The sequence below is a fragment of the Schistocerca nitens genome, chromosome 2, assembly GCF_023898315.1.
Source record: "Schistocerca nitens isolate TAMUIC-IGC-003100 chromosome 2, iqSchNite1.1, whole genome shotgun sequence".
NCBI lineage: Eukaryota > Metazoa > Arthropoda > Insecta > Orthoptera > Acrididae > Schistocerca > Schistocerca nitens.
In genome coordinates this window covers 351,379,129-351,387,781 of record NC_064615.1, presented here as the reverse complement: position 1 = coordinate 351,387,781, position 8,653 = coordinate 351,379,129, and the positions used below count along the sequence as shown (strand labels likewise).

The following is an 8,653-nucleotide window of genomic DNA, read 5'->3' as shown; positions in this document are numbered from 1 at the left end:
AGTTTTGCTATTTGGGGAGCAAAATAACTGATGATGGTCGAAGTAGAGAGGATATAAAATGTAGACTGGCAATGGCAAGGAAATCGTTTCTGAAGAAGAGAAATTTGTTAACATCGAGTATAGATATAAGTGTCAGGAAGTCATTTCTGAAAGTATTTGTATGGAGTGTAGCCATGTATGGAAGTGAAACATGGACGATAACTAGTTTGGACAAGAAGAGAATAGAAGCTTTCGAAATGTGGTGCTACAGAAGAATGCTGAGGATTAGATGGGTAGATCACATAACTAATGAGGAGGTATTGAATAGGATTGGGGAGAAGAGACGTTTGTGGCACAACTTGACTAGAAGAAGGGATCGGTTGGTAGGACATGTTTTGAGGCATCAAGGGATCACAAATTTAGCATTGGAGGGCAGCGTGGAGGGTAAAAATCGTAGAGGGAGACCAAGAGATGAATACGCTAAGCAGATTCAGAAGGATGTAGGTTGCAGTAGGTACTGGGAGATGAAGAAGCTTGCACAGGATAGAGTAGCGTGGAGAGCTGCATCAAACCAGTCTCAGGACTGAAGACCAAAACAACAACAACATGTTAGGTTAGATTATACTGAGCAATTATTTCTGGGAGGATATCTGTCCATTTGTATGAGCCGCGAAGGTTAAAACGCATTCACATTCGACCTTTTATTGTTCTGTTCAGACGCTCCACGATACTTGCCGTCAGGTGAATGAATATTGAGTGTTGATGTGTACCGTACTGCTGCATCACGGTCTTGAAATACCTATTGTAGAACTCCCCACCGCGATCGGTTTGGAGGTTGTCTGGGCATCGATTCGTCCTTGTCGGTAGCAAACTCTCATAAACATCGGCGACATTTCTACCCGTTTTTGTTTTGACAGGTAATGCCCAGGCAAATCTGGAGTATGTATCAATAACCATTAAAATACATTTGGATCCATTATTCTCATGTGGATATTCCTTCATATCTACAAGATCAGCTTGACACAAGTCATCCAGCCCTTTAATTATAATATGGCTACGAGGGTATGTTTGGTTGCTGGTTTGTGCAGTTATCGAACTACTGTCTCCATACTTATTCTATGATACCTCTCTCTCTCTAAGCTCAGAGATTAGTGATACAACCTCATTCGAATGAGCTGTATTACTTGCAGCAATTGATGCCATGAGCAGCCGTAGTCGATTTGTTAGCTCGTTGGGGTCGTCATAATATATACACTGCGGGATTCGATTGTTCACTGCTTTATGCTCAATGTCAATACCATCACCGCTGTTGTTGTTGTTGTTGTTGTTGTTGTTGCCGTTTTCGCCTTCAAGTATTGGTTTTATAATGGTTTTATATTTCTTGTTGCTCAGGCTTCTCGCAACCTTATGTATATCAGTCATTTGCAGTATTTCATGGTACGTTTCCCTATCATTAACTGAATAATTTATAGGTCTTTTGGTAGGTATTAGGAAAATAAGGTTCATTAAGCCAGGTGTTCTCTCAAACGGCCTATCACCAATCTGTAGAGTGTCATCAGTTACTATCTATCTGCAACCGTAATTTCTCACGAACTACTTTCCGCGCTTGAATCACTTTCTGCTTCGTTGACATGTCGGTGTGTACTAATCAGACATCTCCACAGCGTTAGGATTTATATATTCGCTCATTTTCTTCTTCCTCTTACTATATACCTGCTCCCCCTCCTCAACAACAAGGAACTCTACATCTATCTTCCCCTCAATAGCCTTGACCTTTTCAGCTAAGTTGGCTACTTTCTTACCGACTTCATTAACTAACTCATTTAACGCATTCACCATTCTCAGACGAGTCTGGTAATACGTCTCTAGTTCCCTGCACATACCTCCAACTTCATGCACAATAGCCTGAATTTTCGCATCCATGTATAGGCGAATGTTCTGTCTGTGTACACTCATTCTCTTGGGTTGAAAGCTAGACATACGCGCGAATTTGTCCATGGTGCAGCCTATACTGATGTACTATCCTCTCTTACCGTGCTATATATGCACAAACTCTTGAAAGTTTCGCCTGTACCTACCATCACTCAGTTTTCTTGTTTTAGCAATAACGAGAAACCCATACTGTGAATGATTCCAGCAATCAGCACTTATCTTTACAAAATCATTGAACGACATATCAGTTCCGACATGTGCCTGGTAGAGGTGTTTTAAATTCAGATTGTCTTGTTGGAAGGCTATAATGATATTTGCAGTGTCCCTAACCAAATGTTTTGGGATTCTGGAATATGTTTGGCTTAGATAAAATACATCAGCACCCATATGAGGACCGAAACAGAAATATTTTCGAATTTGGTCTTGGTTTTCCACAGTAACATCGTCAAATATGAAGACAGTGTTTGGCTTTGCTTTTTCAGGTGGACGGATATCACCGCTTTCACCAAATGTGTATGTAACACCATGTACGCTGCGCAATATCTACTGTAATAGCTGATACTTGGGTTGAAACAGTGTTTTTGAGAATACACAAACATGTTCAAATCGTTCTCCATCTGCATGTGTTAGCAGTGTCATGAGGATATTAGTCTTCCCGTAACTGGATGGACCTACAATAATTGCTCGTATATTATCACGAAGGAGAATTCTGTTCTTTTTCTTCTTCAGGTCTTCTTTTGCATCTTCACAGGACCAGTCACCGACAACAAAGTCCTTGTGATGAGGATGTTTCACCCAGCCTGCCATGATACTAACTACGCCAGGTACTGACAAGTAAGTGGCACATATAGAAAGATACACTTGAACGCTGAACGCTGGACCTGCATCGCAGCTATTCATCATTGCAACCAGCAACGGTAGCTAGGTGAACACGTATTTCGATTGGAATTTATCAGGTGTCAAGCATGAAAGAGATGTCGCTGCCTCATGCTTGCAGGACCCGAACGATTGCATTGTAGCTTCGTGGGGACTGTTGGTGCACCCCGACTCCAGAGTTGGCGTTGGGCACCGAGTGGCAGGATGGCGATCTTTTGTGTAAACTGTATTCCATCGATTTCACCGACCAACAGGAAGCTGCAAATTAAAAAAAACTACCCTATACATGATAAGTGTCCATTTAATTAATTTGCATAACTTTTTTATATCAGCGTGGTGTTAGTGGTACAATAGTTAAGGCAGGGGATGTGAGTAGGTGACATGGAGCAGAACAGCAGGTTAATTGCAGAACAGTAAGTTAATATGAATAATTTTTATGTAAAACGCATTACAATAGTTTAAAGGGCTGGGTAACAAAGAAGAATGCGCCAGAAATGGCATTCAAAAGCATGTGAAATTCGATAAGTGTACTAGAAAATGGTGGGAGGACGTAACTAATTACTTAATTTGGTATCAAAGGTGGTGCAATAGTTTAAGGAAAGGGGGGGTGACATCGAATACCACTTAACAGAACAATAGGTTAAGTAAGACTTATGTGCATCCTATCAAGCACAGGCTGAGTCCTTTTCCAGCAAATTCCTAGGAAGAGGTGGCAGTATTCAAACTTCGAGCCAGTTCCTAGGAAGAGGTGCCAGTCGGATGACTTAGGTTAGTGGAGATAGCCCAGGTGACCTTCTTAGGTTAGTAGAGATAACATGGTGTGATGCATTATCCTGTTGGAATTTGAACTTCTGCCATTTTTTTTCTGGGGTAGGGGAGGGGCGCATGGCACTTTCCCACCAGAGAGGTTAATTAATTGCTCAATATAATTAAGTAGTCAATCAAATTGATAAGAGTGAGAGTAACTCAGACCTAAAAGTGTACCTATAGCAGCGAGTGGGAGGGAGAGGGAGTGGGGGGGGGGGCAATAGGTTAAGTGCCTGTCAATCAAAAGGAAATGGAGGTGACATGGAAAAGCACTTAACAGAACAATAGGTTAAGTACCTGTCAATCAAAGGAGAACAATAGGCTATGTACCTGTCAATCAAAGGAGAACATAGGTTTGCCAATGAGTGCATATTTGACTCTGATGTTGGCAACCTGCACTAACAAAATGGCCAAGAACATAGCTTGTCCCCCTACTCACCTCGCTGTCGCTGTCCGCTGGTGTGAGACCAGGGCAGTACTGTTGTGCACGCTAGAGTGTCCAGCTGTGTGCCTCTCAGCTGCCTGCACACCCCTGCCCCTACTGCCTGTGGGTTGTCACTCTATGATTTTAACTACTTTCCCTCAGTCTGCACTCGTTTGTTTTGCAAAAGGAATTTCTAATAAATATTGTGTCCATATAACCGCTTTTTCCCTCAAGCATTTCCTTTGTTTTCCTTTCTCCACGTGTTTAAGTCAGCTTGCAGCCTTCAGCAGATGTTACTATACACCTATAGTCTGCTTAACTGCACCAGTCTCTACAAACGTGATTTCCAGCATTTAAAAGTAAATCGTGGATTACAAAAAATGATGGTAACTGCAGTACACAGTCATCACTATCTACAGATTGTCTCCATCAAATATTCCATTGAAAGCCCCATATTGGTACTCGTGGAAAGTATTCCATCTGCATTCTTAAATAAGAACGGATGGTGTCCATTACACAAACAGCAGCCACATGTGCGTGAGATGGGCGATTCCTATAAGAAAGTCTCCAGTTATACTGAATGTTCTTAGCTGCACATTCTATAATGAATTTTTTGGGCTAAATAGTCATTCTTGCAGGTAATCATTTCTGGTGATCCTTAATAGATTGTATTCCTTTACCCTTTACTTTTCAAACGGTAACTGTTGGCGCCACATTATATAGCCAGATACGTAATTAAGTGGGCCTGCCGGGAAAATTGCTTCAAAAAAATTCGAAGTATTGCTACTGTAAGTTGAAATATCAGACAACAGTTGGCTTTCAAACTGTAAATTTTTGGCAAGTCCCCGAAAAGTCACCTAAGAATTTGAGAGAAACGAACCTCCAAACATATTGAAACTAAGACTTTTCAACATATGTGTGATAATTTTTATTGGCATATTATAGCTTCCTCACTCCTTTCATAACATATACCGCCGGAAAAATGAAATTACCTCACCTGGAAAGAGGACGTCGATTTTGTTCTGATAGCGGCATACGCCAAATGGGGAATAATAAATGTACTGATACTAGTTTCAGCGTCGTCCACCAACAGATAGCGTTGTGGCATAGCTAGCACAGTGTCATCTGTCTCTACCCTTTAATAAAGAATGCTCATAGTCAGAAGGCTTAGTGCGGTGCAAACATGTGGAACAGGCAGGCAGCGATACCACAGAGGCACATTCGTGCTTCCTACAGCCAACCAAGCGAGTTTGAAAAGGGTCAGATCGTGGCCTTCCGAGTGGCGAAATGGTCCTTTCGGAGAATTTCCACACACATTGGGCGCGCTGCGTGAGTTGTTCAACGATGCTAGTATGAGTGGTCACGTGAACATTCTCACACCCGTAGACGAGGTTCTGGACGTCCACGCAGTACAGACCCCTGCCAGGGTCGCCATTTTGTAAGGGCAGTGCTGGCGGATCGTACAGCTACCACAGCCCAGATAAGAGAGCTTGTGAACCAAGACGTGCCAAGACTGACTATTGCGAACCGGCTAGTAGGAGTGGGCGCCTCTAGCCCGTCTTCCATTCACGCTACAGCATCGACATGCACGGCTCGACTGGTGACGTCAGAGGATCACCTCAAAGATGGACTGGCGTACCGTGGTTTTAAGTGACGGAAGCAGATTCTGCCCGCACGCAAGTGATGGTCGTCTGCTTGTGCTGTTTATAGAGGAGAATTTAACCAGCACTCGGTGCGTGCAGAATATTGATAGACCCGTTCATTTGTTGTTCTTGCAGTGGGAAGGTAACGTGTTGTTCCAACAGGATAATGCTCGTCCACAGATTGCCCTTAAACTCAACGTGCTCTGCAAGATATGCAGCAACTTCCCTAGCCAGCACAATCTCCGGACGTGTCTCCAATAGAGCGCCTGTGGGATATGTTGGGAAGAGAAGTGGCTCGTGCGACTCGTATACCAATAACTCTTACAGAACTACTTGAGCAGGTCAAGCAGGCGATAACGTGTCGCAGAACAGTATTCATTATCTGTACGGTCGATTGGATGCCACGGTCAGCACTTTCATTGCCGCCCGTGGAGGCTACCCACGCACTAATATGGGTGTTGCAGCATGGGCCGATACCTCGTACCTCAGAACCTCATGTGCAATTGATCTGTAAATGTAATCATTTCATGTACTTCTTATGCACTGTTGCAACAATAAATCATGAGTGAATTGGAAACCTCTAAAAAGGCGTATTACTTTTTTCCAGCAGTGTACTAGTATGTTTTACATCCGGGTTTCATTTTTTTCCTAGCTCATGGAATAAATTATACTTTTTGTGTCTTTCTACAGCCACCGGCCTTGCCGCAGTGGTAACACCGGTTCCCGTCAGATCACCGAAGTTAAGCGCTGTCGGACTGGGATAGCACTTGGATGGGTGACCATCCGGTCTCTCCAGCGCTGTTGGCAAGCGGGATGCACTCAGCCCTTGTGAAGCAAATTTAGGAGCTACTTGACTGATAAGTAGCGGCTCCGGCCACTAAAACTGACAACGGCCGAGAGAGCGGTGTGCTGACCACATGCCCCTCCATATCCGCATCCAGTGACGCCTGTGGGCTGAGGATGACACGGCCGCCTTCATGGCCTGTTCGGACGGAGAAGTGTCTGTCTACAGCGCATACTTTACGCTGTCTGCTTTCTAAGCATATCTTATTTTCGTATATGTAGGCTCCCAGTATATGGCAGCAGTTTCTTGCAGAAAGGTTATTTGTGACTAGTTCTAGTAATTTTGAACTAGAATGTTTAGAACATGCTGCGATATGCTAATTTACCCTACGCTATCGAATGTGATTCTTTACTTCATCACAACAATAGAGTGATATATTGTTTTCGACATAGCGCTGTCTCTGCATTCGTTAACGACATACACTTTCAATTCACAAGAGAGAGTGCAAGAAGAAGAAAAGAGGCAGGAATGTGGTGAGAAAGATGGTGGAGTTTCGATGATAAAACGGCCTAGAAAACAAGCCTGTACCAACAGCGTGGAAGCTCCATGCTATGCACACACATGATATGTAGATAAAATTCATAAACATCGTTGCAGATGTACGTTACCTGTGTGGAAGTGTTTCACATTTATGCAGTGCAGTAAATGCAAAATATATCTCTGTTTCACATAAGAAGTGGAATTATGAATTTTTTGATTAGGCCTATATTTTCACATATTATAATAAAACATTATTTTGTGTTAATTACATAAATATAATTATGTATCTGAATTGTCAGTTTATGTATAAAATCCATCAAAGCAAACCCTAAAAACATTTTGGTAGTGGCATAAAAAACTTAAGTCTGAGTCTTTATATAGCACTTAAGCTGCAACTCCTAAAATTTTGGTGAATCACACCAACTTTTTTTAAATTTTTAGTTTTAGTCGTATTTTGTACTACTATAACGGAGAGACCTCCAATATAAACCTTTCATTCAGAATATCTAAGGTTAGGATTAATGGATATAACTAATGTGCTGCATTAAATTGTTCAGTAATTTTAGCAGTTATTAATGTACGTTCTTGGTAATGAAATCGTGTGATAAGTACCATATGACGAAGAAACTGAGGAAAAAAAATCGGAAAGTGGGATTATGAAGTTTACACTTTACAGCCCTGCGGACAACGAGGTCATTATAGAGACGGAACTCTAGCTGTCTAGTATACACTCGAAGTAACATTAAAGACGGCCGGAGTGACCGAGCGGTTCTAGGAGCTACAGTCTGACACCGCGCGACCGCTACGGTCGCAGGTTCGAATCCTGCCTCGGGCATGGTTGTGTGTGATGTCTTTAGGTCAGTTAGGTTTAAGTAGTTCTAAGTTCTAGGGGACTGATGACCACAGCAGTTAAGTCCCATAGTGCTCAGAGCCATTAGAAGTAACATGAAATCCGCTCATTTCCCAACAAGGGAACATGTAATAAAGAAATTAAATGAATGTTAAATGCTAATGAAATAAGCATGCAAATTTCGTTAATACTCACGATTTCGACAAGATGATTGAAACTGTGATACTGAAATGCGGATTGTTTTATTAAAGATATGTTCTGCGTAAGAAGAACGTTTACTCTGTATTGGGTTCGGCACTGAACCAGAGACAACAAATCTGTCGCTACTGGGCCTGGGACCGAAACATGAAATGGTTTTGAATAAGTTAGAATGTGGCACATCAGAGAAGTCTGTCTTTGATTTTCTCATAAATCACAAGGTGTTGCAGCAAAAGCTGAAATAATTTTCTTTTCTTAAACGTTATTCAAGTCTGTGAGCATCAGCTGGCGATCCGTCCTTACCATTGCTCCTCTGTAAGAAGGTATACGCAGCTTACATCGAATTCTAAACTACCTTCATTTCCTTTGGAAACATTTTATCTCCACTGCAGGTTCTACGTTTCTGTATCAGTGATGATTTTTAAAAATTAATTCTACACGAATTTACACGTGGAGAGCATGTTGTGCGTTTGAGTAGCACCTCATTATTAGGTAGCTTCATTCACAACGCCGCAGTCCGGATATTGCCGTTAGCGAGTTCCGTCTTTAGCGGTTGAGTCCGGGGGAAACCCACGAGCACAGCGCCAAGGGTGACGCATGGCGCCTGTATTTGTGTACAA

The 8,653-nt window shown here is 42.3% G+C and overlaps 1 pseudogene; it reads left to right on the top strand.

The window, feature by feature from the left end:
* Positions 1-6,350: 6,350 nt before the first annotated feature.
* LOC126238462 (5S ribosomal RNA) lies at positions 6,351-6,468 on the top strand (annotated as a pseudogene).
* The last annotated feature ends 2,185 nt before the right edge of the window (positions 6,469-8,653 follow it).